The sequence below is a fragment of the Pongo pygmaeus genome, chromosome 10 (genome assembly GCF_028885625.2).
Source record: "Pongo pygmaeus isolate AG05252 chromosome 10, NHGRI_mPonPyg2-v2.0_pri, whole genome shotgun sequence".
NCBI lineage: Eukaryota > Metazoa > Chordata > Mammalia > Primates > Hominidae > Pongo > Pongo pygmaeus.
Window position 1 is genome coordinate 16,199,863 of NC_072383.2, and position 23,270 is coordinate 16,223,132.

The 23,270-nt window shown below is 37.2% G+C and overlaps 1 protein-coding gene across 13 annotated transcripts in view; it reads right to left on the reverse strand.

The window, feature by feature from the left end:
- Nucleotides 1–23,270, reverse strand: part of EPS8 (EGFR pathway substrate 8, signaling adaptor) — a 171,606-nt gene that overhangs the window by 106,764 nt on the left and 41,572 nt on the right. For 3 of the 13 annotated variants that reach the window (XM_054445146.1, XM_063672461.1, XM_063672462.1), the window contains one exon: nt 11,094–11,164. The exons of 5 other annotated variants lie outside the window; for them this stretch is intronic. The gene's annotated coding sequence lies outside the window, so the exon portion shown is untranslated. Of the gene's footprint in view, nt 1–726; nt 1,019–1,144; nt 1,398–9,154; nt 9,177–11,093; nt 11,165–23,270 lie in introns of those variants that run through there. 5 more of the 13 variants (XM_063672463.1, XM_063672456.1, XM_054445153.2 and 2 more) reach the window with 5 other exon arrangements.

Genomic DNA, 23,270 nt, shown 5'->3' on the forward strand with positions numbered 1-23,270 from the left:
CTGCGGCTTCTTAATATGAAATCAAAACATCACCTTTGGGTCAGTGAATCCTAAGGTTTATGAACTTTCAGAATTTGATGTCAATATTCAATCCTCATCTCAGACTCCCAGGATAAACTGTGTACTTTATGTATAAGGTATATGTAAAATATCACCAAAAAGTCTTCTTTCAAAGACTTCAACATTCGGTAAACATGAGACTTAGATCCAGAAAGAAAAAGTAGCTTTTCTTAATATGAATAAAGTTTGTCAAAGTTTTCTGTGTTGTCAAATCATATAAATTAATTCAAATCAGCTCTACTTCAAATTTTGACTGTTATGGTATAATAAGTACATATTAAATAGTCACTTGGTGTGAGTCTTATGTATGGATATTTTAGAAAGACATATGATATACATATGCATATCTCCCACACAAATTATCTTGGCATTGCTCTATTTTGTAAGGGAGACTGTTTACAGACATCTCAATATCTGCAAGTATGGATATCACTTTACTTTTAAAACTTTTCAATCTCTGATATGGTTTGGCTGTGTCCCCACCCAAATCTCATCTTGAATTAAAGCTCTCATAATTCCCACACGTCATGGGAAGGAACTGGTGGGAGATAATTGAATCACAGGGCAGTGTCCTCCATACTGTTTTCATGGTAGTGAATAAATCTCAAGAGATCTGACAGTTTTATAAGGGGTTTTCCCTTTGACTTGGCTCTCATTCTCTCTTACCTGCCACCATGTAAGACATGCCTTTCACCTTCTGCCATGATTGTGAGGCCTCCCCAGCCACATGGAACTGTGAGTCCATTAAACCTCTTTTTCTTTATAAATTACCCAGTCTTGGGTATGTCTTTATCAGCAGTGTAAAAACAGACTAATAAAATCTCCAAAGTTCTTTTCTCCAAAACTTAAAATAGCATACAATGCATGAAAATAATAAGTCTTCAGTTCACTTTGTCATTCTGAATTATGTCACAATGAAAAAAATTCAACATCCACAGATCACTCACTCCTAGGTATCCTGTTAAGGAAAAAAAAAATCCACTTTCTTATTCAAGGTAAATGTCGTTCTGCATTCCAATAGGATACCACTAGTCCACAGATCTGTGTCAATAAATCAGGATAAGCCAGCAAATCTGATACTTACCTGCTAGATAACTGAAGCAATTTCTACTCGTTTATGGGGACTGTCTGGAATTTTAGCAGCAACGTGCTTTATCTCATACCACTAACTGTGTATCACCTGAAATCACTCTCAGAGATCTCCGGAAAAGCCATGTAGCTGGTTGCAGTGGCTGACACCTGTAATCCCAGCTACTTGGGAGGCCGAGGCAGGAGGATCACTTGAGCAGGAGAATTGACCAGGAATTCAAATCCAGCCTGGGCAATATAGTGGTACCCTGTCTCAAAAAAAAAGGAAAAAAACTAAAAAAAAAAAAAAAAAATCTGTGTGGGTGTGCACATACATTTTGTAGTTTACACAGCACTTCATTTACATTGTCCTGCCTAATTCTCATACCTTTGTTACCTTATGAAAAATTCTAAAATACGGTGACACAATGGGTCTTCATCATATGATGATTCGCTCACCACCACAGTAACAACCTTGGACATCAGACCTGTAAAGATCTCATTATCTCATTAAAAGAATCCTGATTCATCATCATCAAATAACAGAGAAATGAACAAAAAAATGGAAAAATATGAATTTTAAAAATTTACAAGCTCTGTCAACATACAAGATTTATTATATATTTATCAGATGTGTGTCTTAAGCATTTGTTGAAATTTGTCTCACATCAGTAGGCTGCTTGATTGGTTCAAAAATAAGATGCAGAATTTGGCCTTTAGGTTTATCTGTATGGCAAATACAGGTATAGATACACATATTAAAAGTGTACACATAGCACATGCATACACTGAACAGCATAAACACTGAACAAAACATAAATCTAATAAAAAATCATACTTAAATATAAGATCAAAAGACTTTAATATGATGGCTAGTTATTAGTCACTCATGAAAACTAAATAGGCAGAAAGATTTAAGGAAGCAAATTGCCACTTTTCCTCCAGTAAGGCTTTGTGGGGGAGCTGATATCTGAGGATTATTTCACAAGAGAAATTAAAGAGCTGACAAAGCAAGAAGGATCTTTTTTTTCAGATGAAGGACATGTTGAGGAACAAAGATTACAAGCAGGAAAGCAGCAAGAAACAAAAAGGATAATTACACTGTCAAGAATGACAGAGTGATGGGATTTACGGAGGGGGCTGGAAATCTCAGACTCATCTGTGGGATATAAAATTCAGTCTCTGTGGTTGGCAAGGAAGAAAATCTTAAAAACAAATCCCTGAAGAGGAAAGCACTGGCTCAGCAGAGTTCAAATATCTGCCAAAGTCCAAGTAAAAGGACTAGAACAAAAGCTCTGTAGTGATACATGTCGGGTAGTTATAAAAAATGGTCAAGGGAGGGGGTCAGATTTTGTGAAAAAGCTTGATGTCTGTGTGGTGACAGCAAAAAATGAAGATACACACTTACATACATATACATGGAATGCTTTATTTCCAGAGATATTAGTGATATAGTGGGCACTCCTTAAAATAGTGAGACAGCAAAAAGAGGCAAATTTTGAAGTGACAATCTGTAGCTTTATTTTTCTTAACTTGGTCTGAGCTGGTAATTAGTTAATCTGTTCCTGCTTTGCCTCCTGAAAGAATGAATAAAGATTTACTGAGTGCCTACTATGCAGTGTGTACTATATTAGGGATAAATGAAATCATATAGTCATCCTTGAAGCAGAAATGATTACTCCAGTTTCATTAGTGATGTAGAAGGAAGAGAGAGGAAAATCTAATTCAGGCTAATTAAATAGAAAGCTATTTTCATTACTGAAAGTTATGAGTTAGAAAAGACACAGCATAACCAGAACTGTACTAATTTAAACATATGACAACTTAGATTTCAATTGTTAAACAGTTAAGAATGACTACAGTTCAGTGAGTGTTATTTTTTCAAGGTCTGAAACTCACTAGCTCTCTGAAACCATCATTGCACTCAAGAAATTTTATGAATTTGTTTAGTTAAATCTAAGTTAAGTACAAGTGACTATGGTTTTACTGTTTAAATGTTTTACAAAGCCTGGGCACCTGGAGTTCTGATTACTTCCCTGGTGGATTTAATATCTACCTTTATATGGAGGACTTTACACAACTGGGTTTGCTTTAGAAGCAACAATTCCAAGTAGATTAACTCTCACTATATCCCCAAGTAGATCTGACCATTTGGCATATAGTATATATTTCTAAATCAACAACTCATTTTATTATCCCAAATTCATTGTTTTACTTGTGTCCATCACTCCTCATTCTTGTGTTTTATTTTAAACATAATTGAAACACTTTAATATTTCCTTTAATGTTGGTAGATACTAATAAATTTAACTTAAGACAACTGACCCATTACTACAACTTTTGTAAATACAGTAAACCAAGGTATTTAAAATTCTGACTCATTAAAATAAAGAATAAGGCTGGGCACAGTGGCTCACGCCTGTAATTCCAGCACTTTGGGAGGCCGAGGTGGGAGGATCACAAGGTCAGGAGTTCGAGACCAGCCTGACCAACACGGTGAAACCCCGTCTCTACTAAAAATACAAAAATTAGCCAGGCATGGTGGTGCGTGCCTGTAAACCCAGCTACTCAGGAGGCTGAGGCAGGAAAATCACTCAAACCTGGAAAGTGGAGGTTGCAGTGAGCCAAGGTTGTGCCATTGCACTCCAGCCTGGGCGACAGAGCAAGACTCCATCCCCCAAAAAAATAAAATAAAATAAATAAGTCTAGTTTCCTTTACCAAGATGCTTTTATCAAGATGATTCTCCCATAATGCTTTAATAAATGCTGAAAAACTTATAACTGCAGCATAGAATAATTCCCTACCAGGTCTGATTGCAATGGAAAGATTTAAAGCCCTGTGAAATGAGTAAGCCCCTGCTACTTAGCACTGAAAGGGAATAATCAACAGATTAAAAAGCATTGATGTAGCTAATTCTACTAAATCATTACTTTTGCATTCTACCTACTAGCTTTTTAGTGATGGAACTTTAACTGCTACCAAAAGTGTAGTCGATGGGTATTATAGGAAGAAAACACAAGTGACCTAATCCAGAAGAATCATGCCAACCATAAAACTCAGCAGATTATTCATCACCATGGCAATAACTCTCAAAGCAGGCACGGAAGCCAATTCATAGATTCCATTTTCAAACCAGGGGGGTGTCTTGTGGGTGTTATGTGTGTATATAATTTATCCAGTGTCCTTGCCAAGCTAATAACAATCCAAGATGAAGCTTAAAGAAACTACAGCAGTGGCCCTTTTAATAACACTGGATCCTGACTCATGGAAGGGTAATCTGTTCCTCACTACAAAGAACCTTAGAGAATGTTACACAAACACAGCAACAATAATAAGGAACACTCTCCTGGGTGCTGAGTCATTAATTGAATTTGAAGAGTCAGGCATTACTCCTAATACCACCATATTTATGTGAGGATAGCATATATCTTTTACGTGAAAATACAAGGCCTAAAATCACAGATTTTACTATTTACATTTCAGTGAAATATTTATGCTTTGTGACTTACTTGAACACAAAATTACACTCCATTCCTGAGACTTTCAATAAGTTTAAACTGAAAATGTTTGTTGCAGAGATGCTATTTCTAGAAATATTTAAAGCACAATATATGTTAATATCAAACTTTGGTAGCAAAATATTCAAGCCAATAAAAATGGGCTAAAGGACACTATTAAGAAAATGAAAAGACAAGCCATAGACTAGCAGAAAATATCTGTAAATCCATCTTTTTTTAAAACATTTCTTGTAAGACACTGTGCTGGCAGCAAATTCCCAGTTCTTTTGTCTGAGAAAGTCTTTACTCCTCCTTCACTTCTGAAGGATAATTTTACTGGATACTGAATTCTAAGTGATTTTTGTTTCTGTTTTCCAATACTTTAAATATTTCATTCTACTCTCTTCTTGCTTACATAGTTTTTGAAGAGATTTCCGATGTAATTCTTACCCTTAATCCCCTAAAGGTAAGGTGAAGTCACCCCCCACCTGTCAAAATCTTCCCGTTGTCTTGAATTTCTGCAATTTGAATAAGATATGCCGGTCTGTAGATTTTTTGGTGTTTGTCCTAAGCTTGGTGTCTGTCATTAATTTTGAGCTTCCAAGATTTGTGGTTTGATGTCTGTCATTAATTTTGGAAAATTCTCAGTCATTATTATTTCAAATATTTTTTTGATCCTTTCTCTCTTTCTTCTCCTCATGGTATTCCCATTCTGCATATGTTACACCTTTTGTAATTGTCTCACAGTTCTTAAATATTCTTTTTCAGTTTTTTCATTCTTCTTATGCCTTCGGTTAGGAAAGTTTCTATCGCCCTACCTCCAAGTTCACCGATTATTTCATTAGCCCTCTCCAATCCACTGACGGCATCAAAGGAATCAAAGGCATTCTGCATTGATGTTAGTTTTTAATTTCTTTAGTTGTGTCCCACAAATTTTGATATATTCTGTTTTCATTTTCATTTAGTCAATGTATTTTTTATCTCCCTTGAAACTTTCTCTTTATCCTATGGATTATTTAGAGTGTGTTGCATATCTTCTCAATGTTGGAGATTTACTGACCTTTCTGTTATTGATTTCTAGTTTGACTCCATTGTGTTCACAGAATGCGTGTATGATTTCAATCTGTCTGAATATGTTGAGGTACTTTTTATAAGCAGGAATACAGTTTATTTTGATATGTACAGTGCCTTCATTAATGTTTACATAGGTATGATTAACTCTCAAGGTCTGTACCTCCCCACACACCTCTTGAATAGTATTTCCCGATTAATCCTGTTTAAATACATTTTGATTTAACTATTCACAATATACTTCTAGGATCAAGAACCTAAAATGGCTCCGTACTGGCTATCACAACACTGTAAATTCACCTGTGTAGCTTCTGCAGTCCATCATCACCTGGAACCCTCTCCATTATATCGACTCCCATCTCTATAACTTTGGGGCATCTCAACTTTTCCTTAGTTTTGATAACCATATTGATAATTACAGTTATTTGTAATACACATACACACACAGTCATTTACACTTTTGTAATACACAAACACACACACACACACAGTCATTTACCCACTCAGCCAACTTATGAAATTGGTATGACAATCACGATTTTACAACAGAAGAAATAAAAGCTCAGAGTTTGGTACTTGCCCAAGACCACATAACTTAAGTGGCAAAGCCAGGTTTTAAATTCAGATCTTGATTACTCTAAAACTTCTTCTGTCCATCACTGGAAGAATAAAAGCATGACTTTTCCTTTAGCACTTGATTCCATCCAGTTTAATTTAACCAATATTGGGGAGTATAAACTGTAAGCACAGAGCTAGGTACTTGAAGACAATTCTGAAAAATAAAGATTCAACAAGATACACTAGAACTAGACTGTAATCGTCTGCAGGCAGCTTAAAAATGATGGGACTTTAAGATAGATAATTCTAGTTTGTAAATAAAACTATGAACTCTTGAGGGCAGGGGCCTTCTCTTTACCCTGGCATATGACTACTCAATCTTCTCTGTATTTGCTTCCTGTTTTCCTTTTAAGAGAATTACGAACCTATTAGGACCACTATACATTGTTATCAGTATCGACTAGTTTCTAACCGCTGCTCATCAATACTTCCTTTCTTGTTGGTTCCTTAAGAGAGCCTCCCATAATAACTATGTCCTCAAATTATAATATAGCCCTTCTTTTCCTTCACTCCCCTCAGAAAATAATTGCATCTCCCATATAACTAAAAAAAAAAAGACACAAATGGCATGCCCTCCTTTACATATAAATAAGAACATCTACAATAGCACACAAGGTCTATTAGATGTTAAATACTGCTTTAAAAATAGATTCACAAATGACATTTAAAATATTCCATTTATTTCAGAAATGCATCTTGTGCAAAAAGTTCAGTCAAAAATATATACCATAGTACCTTAAAGGCATATCTATACATGACATAGAAATTCATCTTTTTTAGATAGAATAATTAAAATGTCATGGGCAACTGCTATCCAGGTTTTTAGCTAGCTTAACCAAATCCTTTAAACAGAATTCCTGTAGCTTTGGAAATGTTTATTCTCTTTTCAAAGTATTTCAAAGACAAATTCAGAATATAAAACTTTAATAAGCCTTCCACCATTAAAAATATTTAATTGACTTTTTTTTTTTTTCAGATGGAGTCTCGCTCTGTTGCCCAGGCTGAAGTGCAGTGGCACGATCTCGGCTCACTGCAACCTCAGCTTCCCAGGTTTGAGCTACTCTCCTGCCTCAGATTCCTGAGTAGCTGGGATTACAGGTGCCTGCCACCACGCCTGGCTAATTTTTGTATTTTTAGTAGAAACGGGGTTTCACCATGTAGGCCAGGCTGGTCTCGAACTCCTGACCTCAGGCGATCCACCCACCTTGGCATCCCACAGTGCTAGGATTATAGGCATGAGCCACCGCGCCTGGCCTTAATTGACTTTTAATTGGCTTTTTCACATCATGTGACTTCATGCTAAAGATTCTAAGAGCTAAAGTATTTTCTGAATAGAGACGATTTTTTTCTAGTGTTCTTGCATAAAAATATTTCATTTTGTCTTCATGTAAGGGTCAATAATTTCAATCATCCCCAAACTGGCAGCAAGAAGCTGTTCAACATGCTGTTAGCTAACCCCTACAGCTTGTGCAGTCATATTCTGAATGAAAAACAGAAGATAAAGTGTGTGTGTGCATGTGTGTGTGTAGGCAAAAGGAAGCTGGGTGGTTAATCACTATATATATCTGTTCCTTAAAATCTGATTTCAGGATGGAATTTTTTCATTTTATCCATAAAAAGGAAACAAACTGAAAAGGTAGATTTTTTTTCTTTCAAATTGGCTACTACTTAAATAACTGCCTACTCCTGAGAGTAGGTAAGTCTAAAGTTGTTATGCATTTCATAAAACTCTAACCCTATTCCCAGTAACGCAGCTCATTAGTGACCAATTAACCCATTTTCATAAGTCTATAGTAATCTCAGCCAGAAATATTGACATATCTCTAGGGCTGGCTGGACATTCTCATCTTAACGAAGATGAATGGTGTATCAAAGAACCTATGACTACACACAATTTGTCAAGGTGATCTACTGTATCGAGACCTTCATCAACAATGCATTCCATTTTGAGCCCATTAGTACAAAACTCCCTTTAGGTTTTCCCACATAATCATGGTGATAATGACAACAACAATGAGGAGAAGATACCAGTAATAACAATAATTACATTACTCTGTGAACTTCTTTGTGCTCCACAATGTACTAGGCATTTTATATACACTATCTCATTTAATCCGAACAATCCCAACACTACGCCCCTTTTACAACTATAAAATTTAAGGCTCAGAGAGCATGCATGCCCAAAACTAAACAGTGAAGACTATGAAGCCCGGCCTATCTGCTACATCCTACATTCACTATCTACATAAAAAAGCAACTGGTAAATGTTCCTTAAAACTATTTTTCTTTAAATAGCCAATTATTTTTTGGAGAAGTCAAATAAATGACTTACTCTTTACTAAGAAACAACATTTCTTAAAGATGAAAAAGAATATGATTTGCAATAAAGAGAACACAAAAGTACTCGCCAGATTACTCATAGTTTGGAGGTTACAGTGGCCACAGGAGAATAAAACTCTTGAGCTAGCTCTGAAGATTAAAGGACATGTTGTTAATCATTGTTAAGGCCTTGAATACAGCCACCTCGGTCATTATGCAAGGAACAGAATAAGTAAGCTATGTGAGGAAAATATAACATTTTCTTGTAGACTAAGACACAGAAATAGCAGCTGCAACATTAGACAAAAATGACCACCTGTAGTCATGACCACCACACTAGAATTGAACGATACCTAAATAATGGAGTACGTGGAGATGATTTTACTAGCAGCTGACCAGCATTCCTCTCCCAAAACAGATACTAGAAAGAAATATAGTGTATTCGTCCATTTTCACACTGCTATAAAGATACTACACAAGATTGGGTAATTTATAAAGAAAAGAGGTTTAATTGACTCACAGTTCCACAGGCTTAACAGGAAGCATAGCTAGGAGGCTTCAGGAAACTTAGAATCATGGTGGAAGGTGAAGGGGAAGCAAGCCCATCTAACAGGCGAGAGGTGAGAGTGTGTGAAGGAGGAACTGTCAAACACTTAATAAAATCATCAGATCTCACGAGAACTCACTCTCTCTCGTGAGAACAGCATGGGGAAAACCATTCCCATGATCCAATCACCTCCCACTAGGTCCCTCCCTCAACACATGGAGATTCTGGGGATTACAATTTGAGATGAGATTTGGGTGTGGACACAGAGCCAATATAGTAATTACATTCATTAAATAGTATCTTGGCACCTTTAAAAAGCCTAGATATACCTTTTGTGAGATGAAGAAAGAAAAAAGGACATGTGAAAACACTTCAGCCCAGAGATAAGAGGACCACATGTTCCTGGTGGATGGAAGAAGAATAACAACAACAGAAATAAAGGCAGGTAAAAAGAAAAACAAACAAACAGAAAAACTAATGGAGATAGAAGAAATATCCATTCCATTTTACTAAACATCATACCACATATATCAAGGCATCCAGATGAATGATTAAAATTCTAGAGAAGGGACTAGGCTTTTCTCCACAGCAAGAAATGTAAAAACATTGAAAATAATGTAAGCTGTTTTTAATGGAAAATACATTTTTATTTTTATTTTTTTGAAAAAGGGTCTCACTCTGTCACCCAGGCTAGAGTACAGTGATGCAATCTCAGCTCACTGCAGCCTTCACCTCCTGGACTCAAGTGATCCCCCCACCTCAGCCTCCCAAGTCGGTGAGACCCTCAGCTAATTTTTGTATTTTTTGTAGAGAAAGGGTTTCTCCATGTTGCCCAGTTTGAGCTCAAACTCCTGAGCTCAAGTAATCCTCCCACCTCAGCCTCCCGAAGTACTGGGATTACAGGAGTGAGTCACCATGCCTGGCCAGAAAATTCATTTTTAATAACCTATAGATTAACAATTCCTTCAAAAATTTTCAAGTGATGTGTAGTTCTAAAAATGCCAATGCTTTCAAGACCATATAATCAGTTTAGTTTTGTTTTCTCTCCTCCTCAGCTGCTTCCTCCTCTTCCTTTTCTTCTATTTGTTTGCCAGTTTATTCAGAAACAACATATAAGATGGCCCTGTCTTACTACTGTTCCAGGGGCACTAGGCTACAATAACATTCAAAAGTTTCATGCTTAAAAAGATTCTCTGCAGCCGGGCACGGTGGCTCACGCCTGTAATCCCAGCACTTTGGGAGGCCGAGGCAGGCGGATCACGAGGTCAGGAGATCGATACCATCCTTGCTAACACGGTGAAACCCCATCTCTACTAAAAATACAAAAAATTAGCCGGGTGTGGTGGTGGGCGCCTGTAGTCCCAACTACTCAGGAGGCTGAGGCAGGAGAATGGCGTGAACCCGGGAGGCAGAGCTTGCAGTGAGCCGAGTTTGCGCCACTGCACTCCAGCCTGGGCGACACAGCAAGACTGTCTCAAAAAAAAAAAAAAAAAGATTCTCTGCATGTAACTGTTAATTCCCATTTAACTCACTGTGACGCTTCACAATATTAATACCTCTACCTTACATTTTTCATAATAAAATACTTTCATATCCATGATCTCAATTGATTCTTATAACATGTAAGCTGGAAGGTAAGCAGGGCCAACTGCCATAACATTCCCATTTTAAAAATAAGCAAACTGACAAAAAGATGTCAAGCAACTAGGGTCACAACACTGAAGGGCATCTGCAGCACAGCCCAGGTGTTGACAGGGAGCTCCGAATGCCTAGCCTAGAACCCTCACCACGACTTCACACTAACAGCATTTCATAGATAACTGTAGTATTCCCGAGTACATGCAAATGACAAAGTTTCCAAAGAAACAGTAGACTGATTTAAATATACTAATTTTTCTACAAATGAACTCACCTCAGAAATGAAAATAAGCTCCAATTCTTATGTTTCTACTTCAGTCCAATGAAGGCTAAATTAAAGGTGTTCTGCATGTAACAAAATGATAAAAGAAAAATATTCATTTTGAAGCACAATATGCAACCCATAGTTGCTTTTGCTTAAGAAATACATTTCATTCTTTCTTACACATTTTTGCCTCCTCTTTTTTATCAAGATTCAAAATTATATAGATGGAAAAGATGAAGGGGAAAGAGGTCATGAAGGACCAAATATTGTTATATGGCACATCCCACGCCAATGCTACTTGACTTAATCCTTAAAGTAACCCCGGGAAGTACTGGAAAAGCTAACATTCTAAGATTAAAACTATGATTTGAATCCATGTCTAATCCTAAATGCCTCAAAGCTACTTTATTTTGCATCTTTTTAATATTTTTCTAGCATTTTATAAACTGTAAGTAAAATAGGCACATTTAAGTATTTCTTCTATGTAGATGCACATGTATATTGAGCTCAAAGCCTATAAATAAACATAGTAATCAGGTTATTTAAATTGTAGACCTTTTAAAAGTGCATGTTATTAAATGTAACCTATATCTGTGTAACTTACTGTTGTAAAATATATGTCGAATATGTATCTATCAATTAAATATTTAAACAATCCATAATTGGGAATATTTTTAAAAACTCATATAGAAAAAATGCCAATAATAGGACAAAGACAAAGTTTGTGGCTTTTTGTGTTTTGTGACAGGGTCTTGCTCTGTTGCCCAGGCTGAAGTACAGTGTCATTATCATGGCTCACTGCAGCCTCAACCTCCTGGGCTCAAGCAATCCTTCCACCTTGGCCTCCCAAGTAGCTAGGACTACAGGTGCATACCACCACACCCAGCTAATTTTTAAATTATTTTGTAGAGATAAGGTCTCACTGTGTTGCCCAGGCTAGTCTCAAACTCCTGAGCTCAAGCAATCCTCCTGCCTCAGCCTGCTAAAGTGCTGGAATTACAATCATGAGCCACTGTGCCTGGCCGAGTTTGTGTTTTAAACCAAAAACTACCCTAGTACCATGTCACTTTAATGAACTGCAATAATTAACAATATTAACTTTTTTATAACATGAGTCTAGCAGCAAGGAAAATGGACTTTGGAGTAAGGGAGATCTGGATTTGAATTCCAACGCCATAAGTTAACACTACGGAAATACTGAAGAGAATTTCATTCTTCTGTACAGAGGATAATATAATAAAAAATAACTTGCCTGGAAGCCACACATATATGACAACCTCAGCAATGTCATAAAGTAAGTGTAAAACCTATATGGCTAGCTAAATAGATGTCACACCCTCTATGCGCTGAACTTCTGCATTGTACTCACAGAAGATGCCCTCAAGCTTGGTTAAGATCTTATCTTTTTCTTTAGGTTCTAATGAAGTTAGTAAGCAAATCAATCCACAGCAGGTTAGAAGCATTAAATTTGAATTTAGGAAGCTAGGGTTGCTAGATGTGGCAGAAAGAAAGAATAGAAAAAAGAAATTGATATATTATAATAATAAGAGAAAAATAATACATAAGATGCAAAGAAAAAATGCGTAAGGCATCCTGAGAGTATGTGATATAGAACCATACAGCCAAGCATATATCAATACCCTCCATGGAGACACTATATTACAGCCCAAATAAACAGTATGCATGATGATGAATTTACATTATGCTTATGAAGGATGGGGTGTGCTCAATGCTTATAAGAAAAATTATCCTATATAGTTAAAAAAATAAAATCTTCATAAAGTAACGTACTTTAATTCATGTAGCTAGACAGCTAGGAAACTCACTTGTTTTTTAATTTGAAAAGCACACTATTAGGTAAACCTGATAAATGAGATGTTAGTATAGTTAACAGAACAACTATTAGGGGCTCAGGCCTCATACCTAGTACCAGACAGTGTACTAAACACAATAGTGTAGGTCTCTTCTTTCAAAAAGCTCACAGCTCAATGGAAAATACCACCATAAATATCAATAAATTGTAATGCTATTTGGTACCATAATAGAGGTTAAACAAAAGACATATAATGTTCAGTTTTCTCCTTTTATGACATTACCAGCTACTGAAGTTCAAAGCCTAGACACTTTAGTTCAGAAAGGGTTGCAAAGCGTGACTTTAAGAAGGCTGAAACAAACAAAATAGTTTAGAAAAAATATACAAAAGGCAAGACTCTGTAACACAGATTAAAAATAAGCATCAGAAGTTCCATCCCTCCTCCTTTCTACAAAGAAAAATAATGACAACAACAACAACAACTAACATCTACTGAGAGCTTACTATGTTCCAGGCTCTGCTCTAAGTGCCTAATGTATACGAACTCATTTAATCGTCACAATGACCCTATGAGGGAAGTTCTATTATTATCCTAAATTAACAGATGAAAGAATTGAGGCATGAAGACATTCAATTATTTGCCCAAAGTGACACTGGTAAGTGAAGAACTAAAATTGTAAACAGAAAGTCCGGCTTCAGAGCCCATGATGCTAACTATTACATACCCAAATATTAAAAACTTAATGATGCTACTGTGTTGTAGAAGGTATAGTTCTCAAAGCATATCCTAGTGACTTTTTTTTAAAGATTATTAAAACTGTTTCAACAGTCCTGCAACACCAATTATTTTCCATTTTTGCTCATTTACCAATATATGTTTAAGATTTGGATCTATCTGCTCTATATTCCTCAGGTGCTCTTTGTAAGTACATCAAAAACTTCCCTATGACTCCTGCCATTAAAAACTCAGAAACTAAGAAAGAGTAGCATTTTTCCACTTTTTATACAAACTTTAACATTAGCTAAACAAATAGTAAATGAGGGGAATTTGCTTTTCACAGAAATATTATTTATTTTAATCTTGTATATAAACTACCAAAATAGATATATTTCCTAGTGTTATTTCTGGTAGATAGTGTTTAATACATAGTAACTAATATTTTAATTGTGAATATCTAACTATTATTCTAATTAATATCACTTTTATTCTAACTAATATTAGACTCATTTCTCAACTGCCAGCAATATTTCCCATAGATGTAAATGATCATTTAGAAACACACCCACCCTGAGTGGCTAAGAAACCCTTTTGTACATTGCAGCTATAAGTAGGCTTCACATAATTAACAAGATTTTGCCTATAACTCCTATTCACCTAAGTTGTGAAGATTAAGGATAAATAATATTGTTTGGAAAATTTAAAGATGGGCTTCTGTCACTTAAATACCCAAAGTTAAGTTACATTTTCAATATGTTTGGTGTTTGAAGGATCAATCTATACTAAAAATATCAAAATAATTCATTGAACCTACTGAAGGTCCTTCTGTAATAAGAACATTCTTAGCCCTGAAGATAAAATATTAACAAAGAACAACTTCCCTCCAACTCACTTTATGCCCTAGGGCATTCTGCATTATTATGCCCTAGGGCATGTTAAGTACCTTAAAGCACTTATGTTGTATTTAATATCAGTCATTTGTTTGCATATTTGTCTCATAGTTGGAATATAAACTACAAAAGGACACAGGCCAACTTGCTTTTTTTTGTAATACCAGCAGCTACAAAGTCCTGGCAGTAGCAGGTGCTTAATAAATGTTTGTTGAATCCACATACAAGCATACACCTTCACTCCAAGGACCTCAGATTAAATCATTAAGCATGCCACAGTTAAACAGTCCATGGTGGAGCTAAATCTACCAAACCTGAGACACGACTCTCAAGAGACTTTCATTTGGTCTTATCCTGACCCCTTAGTCCATGCAGGCACGTCTATGCAGATTGCTCTAATATAGCACAGACTACATCCCTGGGTTACTCTTCTAAGCCTTGATCCTTTAATCTATAATAATAGCTAATACTCACTGATAGTACTCTATGTGCCAGGTATAACACCGAACACATCATATACCTTAGTTCCTGTGATCTTTACAATAACCTGAGAGTAGTATTACTCCCATTTTACAGGTGAAGATGCTGAGGCCTTAGAGAGGTTATGAAAAATGTTTAACGTCCCAAGATCGTAGGGCAGAGGCAAGATTTGAGCCACATCTGTCAGACAGTACAGTCCACATTCTCCACCACTGACATTTCTAAACAGAAGGTGTGATGATTAATTTTGGGTGCCAACCACTAAATTAGGGAATACCTAGATAGCTGGTAAAACATTACTTCTGGGTGTATCTGTGACGGTGTTTCTGGAAGAGATTGGTATGCGAGTTGGTGGCCTGGTGAGGAGGATCTGCTGCCCTGAATGTGGATGGGCACCCATCCAGTTGACTGCGGGACCAGATGGAACAAAAAGGTGGAGGAAGGGTGAATTTCTTCCCACTCTTCCATAGTCAGGACACCCTTCTTCTCCTGACTTTGGATGTTAGCACTCCAGGGTCTCTGCTTTTTGGATCCTGAGACTCACACCTGCAGCTCCTCAGGCTCTTGGGCCCTCAGCTTCCCTGGTTCACCATCAACTTCCCTGGTTCTCCAGCTTGCAGATGGCCTATCGTGGGACTTCTCCGCCTCTACAATTGTGTTAGCCAGTTCCCCTAATAAGCCCCTTATCATCCATCCATCCATCCACCCATCCATCCATCCATCCATCCATCCGTCCATAAATAGATATCCTATTATTTCTGTCTCTGGAGAACTCTGACTAGTACAGAAGGCTACTAGTAAACAAAGCTTTTCAAAGAAGCCTCTGAAGGTCCCTTGAGGTCACTTTAGATAGTTTTTAATGAGCTTTTAAAAAGCAATGTTTGTTTCCTCGTGTGAGTCTACCATTTTCAACTCTTACATTCTCTGACACACAGGGACTCAGGAATACAGAGAATACTAACCAAAAGAAGCTACTCCAAGGTGATGGCAAAGTTAAGGATAAAAAGCATGCTCAAAGGAAAAATCTGAGCAGTCTAGAAATCTTGTGAGCAAAACACTAGAAAAAAAAAATCAAATTCCTAGATGCACAATCTTATTGCATAAAGGACCAAATCTCTGTTAATAACTAAAATCTTTATAGGGCTTAAAAACTCTAGAGCACTTACAAGCATACACACTAAGTTCACTAAACGGGAAATTCCTAGGCTAGGAGCGGTGGCTCACAGCTGTAATCCCAGCACTTTGGGAGGCCGAGGCGGGCAGATCATGAGGTCAGGAGTTGGAGACCAGCCTGGCCAACATGGTGAAACCCCGTCTCTACTAAAAATACAAAAATTAGCCAGGCATGGTGGTGCATGCCTGTAATCCCAGCCACTCAGGAGGCCAAGGCAGGAGAATTCCTCAAACCCAGAAGGCGTAGGTTGTGGTGAATCGAGATCACGCCACGACACTCCAGCCTGGGCTACAGAGCAAGACTCCATCTAGAAAAAATAAAAATAAATAAAAATATATAAATAAATAAATAAATAGGAAGTTCCTGAGGCAAAAAGCTGCCGCCAGAACATATGTGTCATATAGATTTAATGCTAAAACTTACATGAGAGCCAGTACAGGCTAAGGAATAAGACAGTCTCTCCCAAGTTTAAACTTCAGCTCTGCCAATTAATACATGACTTCAGGAAAGGTACTTATCAACTACTCTGAGTCTCAGTCTCCAGTATGTAAAATAGAAACAATAATACCTCCCTGTAGTGAAATTAAGAGAAACGTGGCTAATGCATCATGTCCACAACCATTAAGTTGAGTACATCTATGTGGATTGGTAATGACAGAAAAAAGGTAAATTTATTTTTTTTAGAATGGGGCTTTTAGTGACCTGTATGTTCCAAAGCAGCAGCAGCCAAGAAACTGACCAATAATGGAGAATTGTCCTAAAGTCCAAATTCCCAGGCAGAATTGGACTGCCCACAAAGGAGACCCTATCCAGAGAGAGGGGTATATCTAAAAAATGCTCTTCACCAAGGTGGGCTTCATGGGTAGGCAGTCAGTACAACTGCATAGAGTCGTGGGCTCAAAATGTCCAGGACCTTGTTCTGTGGTAATTATCTTTAAATTCTTAATAACTGTATCTTTGAATTTGCATTTTGTATATAAAGTCCAATGGGATAACAGAGCTTGGCTTAGCACTGTGGCTCATGTGCAGTCCTGCCTCCAGCCGCCTCCCTCCACTAGGGACAGAAACTGGGTTGCAGAGAGGAAACGGCCATCCCCATCCTGAGCCAGCAGTGAGATATCACTTTAGGTGGGTGACTCAGTGGGGTCCCCTTGCCCACCCCAATTCAGGTACCAAGCGAATCCTGGCAGGATCATTTGTAGGTTGACCATCTGCAGTTTGGGGTAGAAGGGGAAAGTGACTTTCCTAGCTGGAACCCCCACATTTCATTTTGCTCTTGGCCCTGCAATTTATTAAGCCTGCCCTGTCTCTGACTTGGTGATGGCAACAAAAATACTACCAAGAGGAGAGAGGTGATTGGTTCGCACATATCATCTTTTAAAGTATAAAGTCCATTGGGAAACTATTAGCTACTCCAGCTTAGATTAATCAAACTGTTGCCTTTGCAACATCACATTGAGATCAGTAACATTAAGTCTTTTTTTTTTTTTTTAAGTTTTAGGGTACATGTGCACAACGTGCAGGTTTGTTACATATGTATACATGTGCCATGTTGGTGTGCTGCACCTGTTAACTTGTCATTTACATTAGGTATATCTCCTAATGCTATCCCTCCCCCCTTCCCCCAATCCTACGACAGGCCCCAGTGTGTGATGTTCCCCTTCCTGTGTCCAAGTGTTCTCATTGTTCAATTCCCACCTATGAGTGAGAACATGCGGTGTTTGGTTTTCTGTCCTTGCGATAGTTTGCTCAGAATGATGGTTTCTAGCTTCATCCATGTCCCTACAAAGGACATGAACTCATCCTTTCTTATGGCTGCACAGTATTCCATGGTGTATATGTGCCACATTTTCTTAATCCAGTCTATCATTGATGGACATTTGGGTTGGCTCCAACTCTTTGCTATTGTGAATAGTGCCACTATATGCATGTGTCTTTATAGCAGCATGATTTATAATCCTTTGGGTATATACCCAGTAATGGGATGGCTGGGTCAAATGGTATTTCTAGTTCTAGATCCTTGAGGAATTGCCACACTGTCTTCCACAATGGTTGAACTAGTTTATGGTCCCACCAACAGTGTAAAAGCGTTCCTATTTCTCCACATCCTCTCCAGCACCTGTTGTTTCCTGACTTTTTAATGATTGCCATTCTAACTGGTGTGAGATGGTATCTCACTGTGCTTTTAATTTGCATTTCAACAAAAAAAGAGAATTTTAGACCAATATCCCTGATGAACATCAATGCAAAAATCCTCAATAAAATATTGGCAAACCGAATCCAGCAGCACATCAAAAAGCTTACCCACCACAATCAAGTTGGCTTCACCCCTGGGATGCAAGGCTGGTTCAACATACACAAATCAATAAACGTAATCCAGCATACAAACAGAACCAAAGACAAAAACCACATGATTATCTCAATAGATGCAGAAAAGGCCTTCGACAAAATTCAACAACCCTTCATGCTAAAAACTCTCAATAAACTAGGTATTGATGGGACGTATCTCAAAATAAGAGCTATTTATGACAAACCTACAGCCAATATCATACTGAATGGGCAAAAACTGGAAGCATTCCCTTTGAAAACTGGCACAAGACAGGGATGCCCTCTCTCATCACTCCTATTCAGCATAGTGTTGGAAGTTCTGGCCAGGGCAATTAGGCAGGAGAAAGAAATAAAGGGTATTCAATTAGGAAAAGAGGAAGTCAAATTGTCCCTGTTTGCAGATGACATGATTGTATATCTAGAAAACCCCATCGTCTCAGCCCAAAATCTCCTTAAGCTGATAAGCAACTTCAGCAAAGTCTCAGGATACAAAATCAATGTGCAAAAATCACAAGCATTCCTATACACCAATAACAGACAAACAAAGAGCCAAATCATGAGTGAAGTCCCATTCACAACTGCTTCAAAGAGAATAAAATACCTAGGAATCCAACTTACAAAGGATGTGAAGGACCTCTTCAAGGAGAACTACAAACCACTGCTCAATGAAATAAGAGGATACAAACAAATGGAAGAACATTCCAAGCTCATGGATAGGAAGAATCAATATCGTGAAAATGGCCATACTGCCCAAGGTAATTTATAGATTCAATGCCATCCCCATCAAACTACCAATGACTTTCTTCATAGAATTGGAAAAAACTACTTTAAAGTTCATATGGCACCAATAAAGAGCCCGCATTGCCAAGACAATCCTAAGCCAAAAGAACAAAGCTGGAGGCTCACACTACCTGACTTCAAACTATACTACAAAGCTACAGTAATCAAAACAGCATGGTACTGGTACCAAAACAGAGATATAGACCAATGGAACAGAATAGAGCCCTTAGAAATAATACCACATATCTACAACCATCTGATCTTTGACAAACCTTACAAAAAGCAAGAAATGGGGAAAGGATTCCCTATTTAATAAATGGTGCTGGGAAAACTGGCTAGCCATATGTAGAAAGCTGAAACTGGATCCCTTCCTTACACCTTATACAAAATTAATTCAAGATGGATGAAAGACTTAAATGTTAGACCTAAAACCATAAAAACCCTAGAAGAAAACCTAGGCAATACCATTCAGGCCATAGGCATGGGCAAGGACTTCATGACTAAAAGACCAAAAGTAATGGCAACAAAAGCCAAAATTGACAAATGGGATCTAATTACACTAAAGAGCTTCTGCACAGCAAAAGAAACTACCATCAGAGTGAACAGGCAACCTACAGTATGGGAGAAAATTTTTACAATCTACCCATCTGACAAAGGGTGAATATCCAGAATCTACAAAGAACTTAAACAAATTTACAAGAAAAAATCAAACAACCCCATCAACAAGTGGGCAAAGGATATGAACAGACACTTCTCAAAAGAAGACATTTATGCAGCCAACAGACACATGAAAAAATGCTCATCATCACTGGCCATCAGAGAGATCAGTAACATTAAGTCTTAACGACTGAGGAAAAACAAACTTTCTTCTAGAGTGGAGCTCAACAAGCATGGAAATAGCACTTTGTTAAAACAGCTGGCCTCTTCCTTCCTCTTTCACCCTATGAGATACCATGTGATAGCGTCTTCCTCTGCCCCTTCCTTATTTAATTGGTCTTTCAAAGAAATTTATTAAATGCAGATGCTGTTCTAGATCCAAGTATACAAGGATGAACTATAGTGAGTGAAACTGATCAGTAAGAATAACAATACCTAATATTTGAGCACTTGCCAGCTAATATTTGCTGCCTAAATCACCATTGAGAAGGATTCTCATGACTCTTTCAAGATTCCAGGCTCTTTTTTAAGTGCTTTACATATTTAATAATTTGATTCTTACAACAAGCCCATGAAGGTAAGTTGTAATACTGTCCTATCTCAAGAGATAAGAAAATTGAAACATGTAGAATTTGAGTAACTTGCAAATTCATACAGGTACTAAGTGGTAAAGGCTGGTTTCAAACTTAGGTAATTATAACAGTTTGATAAATGCTGAAACACAGGTTATGGTAATAGTACAAACAAGAATTTAATTAAACCAAATAGTTATGGATAACATTAACAAATACTTTTAAAAGTCTTTTGTGAACTAGCCTAAAAACTTAACTGTCCATTATTACTATTTTTATTTATTTATTTATTTTTGAGACAGACTCTCACTCTGTCACCAGGCTAGATTGCAGTGGCGCAATCTCGGCTCAGCTCCCAGGTTCAAGTCAATCTCCTGCCTCAGCCTCCCAAGTAGCTGGGATTACTGGCACGCGCTGCCACGCCCAGCTAATTTTTGTATTTTTAGTAGAGATGGGGTTTCACCATGTTGGACAGGATGGTCTCCATCTCCTGACCTCATGATCCACCCACTCGGCCTCCCAAAGTGCTGGGATTACAGGCGTTGAGCCACCATGCCTGGCCAATTGTCCATTATTTTTAACATTATTTGTAAAGAAAAACTCTACCTGTTTCAAAGAAATGAGTATAAAAGAACACTTCACAACCTAACTGCTTATTACAGACTAAGTTCAGTAGATTTTAGTTTCCTCACCTGAGAAACGAAAGAATTAGAGTAGATCAGGATAGCAAGTACATGATGTTTGTGCGGGCACTCCCCGTTCCCATAAAAAAATCAATAATTTATCATTACACTCTTTAATGCCAAGCTGAACCCAAAGATGTGGGAATTCTCAACATTGCTGTAAATAGCCACTACTAAATTATCAAGTCAGCATAGAAATGGAAACCAGGTATTATCCCTGAATTAGACAGTCTCTACAGTCCCCATCTGACTCCAAAAATCTATGACTATGTATCAAAAAAAAAAAATTCTTTAAACCACAGAAAAAGAAATCACTTTTATTTTGTCAGGTGAGTGTAGCAATCACTGCTAGCAAAATATAGACCTCTCATTGTTCACTTTCAAATCCTTGGAAATACACAAAGAGAAATTAAACAAAGACATTGCCACCCCATCTTCAAAATTTTCATAGACTATCTAGATAATAGCTCAAGTTCTCTGCCTTTTAGTAGAAACATCAAGAGCTATTATATGCGGTTTCCCAGTACATGTTAAGTTTAAAACAACAAAGGATGAATGACTAGGGCAAATACGTTGTCCAAATGAAACTAGTTAACATTATTAAACTGAATTACTATCATGACAATAAATGCGATCATGCCATAAAATCTCACAAAGCCTTATGAGGGCTGAAGGGTTACACCATTTTCTTTAACACACAGCTTTTACATGGGATTGCACATTCTATGAACACCTTTATAGGAGAAAAAGAAGCATCATACGATTATATAATCAGGCCAGTATTGGTCTTTTTGAGGTGAGTTTGCCTATACCAGCTTATTAAACAAATGTTTCAGTCAGTGATGCATCTAATAGATAACTAATTTTTCCTTGAAGCGGGAGTCAGGCGGAGACTTCCTAGAACTAAACTGCCCTCAGTAGTACTGTGTGAAAAGATGATATTGCATGCTAAGCAGCCAGTGAATCCTCTTTAGCTGCTAAATATAATTTAACATCTAGAATATCAGCCCCATATTGCTATGTGTCTAATCAAACATTCTCCTCGATTTCTAATTTGTTCAAAATTGAACCTGATCTGTCCCACCATAAGCTCACTCTTCAAATTTTCTCACTGATTTTAATGGCACTTCCTTTCTCCTCATCACTCTCACCATCGATGACTCCATTATCACATGTCTGGATAATCAAAATGAGCTTAACTGGTCTTCCAATTTTAAATAACTTCCCCCTTCTAATCAATCTTCTTTTTCTAAGACTGTAAGAATTTATTCAAAAAGCACTGCTTTTATTTTGCTTTCTTCTCTCCCAGAACCAACAATGGCAACACATGAGATCGTATAACAGAAGAAACATTAGCTTATTAATCAAGAAGCTTGGGTTCCAGCCCCAATTCCTCCACTCAGTAATTTGAGCAACTCAATTTGGTTTCCTTACCTGAAAAGCAAGTCCTGGATTAGAAGAGCTCTGGAATCCCTTCTATTGAACAACAACAAATCTCTTATCCTGGAATTCATGGCCCACCATAATTTAGCTAATCAAACTCACCTACAAGCATCCCCCTAAGCATATACTACTACTGTCCACTACTGTTTGCATGCTCCTGAATTATGTCAGTTACCATAGTGCCCTACTAACTAGTTCTTATAAAATGAACTCACCCTCCTTTCTTACCAAAACTATTCTCAAACAGAAGGGTTAACAAGGGACTCCTTTCTTCTTTGTCTGTTTCTGATATTTTTAAATCCTCAATAGTCAATACATATTTTGTATGCAGGAAGTGTTCAGAGAAAATAAACAAACTTTTCAAACCAGAACTACAAAGTAAAATTATCTCAATACATGAAGCCAACCTAGTAACCCTCAATAATATATCCTATTTTTCTTGCTAGAGATTTTATTTGCTGTACACATTTGGATATTAACTTTAAAACTTAACCTATATAAACTATGGCTCTAATGTAAAGACTCAATAGTTAATAAACTGATTTTATTTTGGTTCTTTTAAGTGCCTGGTCTAATTTATTAATGGTAAGCTGAAGTGGATATTATATATAGCTAATACGGTTATCGGAAAGTGCTTAATCTTAGTAC